At 41.7% G+C, this 635-nt stretch overlaps 1 non-coding gene across 1 annotated transcript; it reads right to left on the bottom strand.

Moving 5' to 3' along the window:
- trnam-cau (transfer RNA methionine (anticodon CAU)) lies at positions 1-72 on the bottom strand. The gene has a single exon. It is a non-coding gene; the product is annotated as a tRNA-Met (tRNA).
- Positions 73-635: the final 563 nt, after the last annotated feature.

The following is a 635-nucleotide window of genomic DNA, read 5'->3' as shown; positions in this document are numbered from 1 at the left end:
TAGCAGAGGATGGTTTCGATCCATCGACCTCTGGGTTATGGGCCCAGCACGCTTCCGCTGCGCCACTCTGCTCCGGCAAAAGTTGTCTCTGTAACAAGACAGACTTTCACTCCTACATCGTTTAACAGGAACACCAGTGTGAGGAGGCATCACTGCATCACACCGAGAATACAATAGACAGAGAAAAACACGCAATAGCAGCAAGAGACTGCTCGGACACATGTAACGACAGACAAAGGTGCTGGGAAAACGGCAAGACAAGGAATTGCAGAATCGATCATTGATTTTTAAAGGAATTTTCTGTTGCAAATACATGTTTGTAAAAATATTTCCTGCTGTGCAACTGTGCTCTATGTTGTTGAGAGGTGTTTTCTGCTGCTGTGTAAAATGTCTCCCTGATGCTATAAACGTGTTTCCGGCTGTGTCAATTTGATCCATCTGGTGTCAATATTTCTTTAATATTCTGTTAATATATGCCCTGTAAACGTGTTCCCTGTTGTGTCAAAATGCTCTCCGTGAAGATGTTTTCTGTTCAGCAAAAGTTACTTATCTGGTCTCATGATGTTCCATATTGGGTTAAAATGTTGCATGTTGTGTTAAGATCTTCTCTGTTCTTGTATAAAACTCTGGTTAAA

The sequence above is a fragment of the Mustelus asterias genome, unplaced genomic scaffold, assembly GCF_964213995.1.
Source record: "Mustelus asterias unplaced genomic scaffold, sMusAst1.hap1.1 HAP1_SCAFFOLD_35, whole genome shotgun sequence".
Classification (NCBI taxonomy): domain Eukaryota; kingdom Metazoa; phylum Chordata; class Chondrichthyes; order Carcharhiniformes; family Triakidae; genus Mustelus; species Mustelus asterias.
This window is presented reverse-complemented; position numbering and strand designations above follow the sequence as displayed.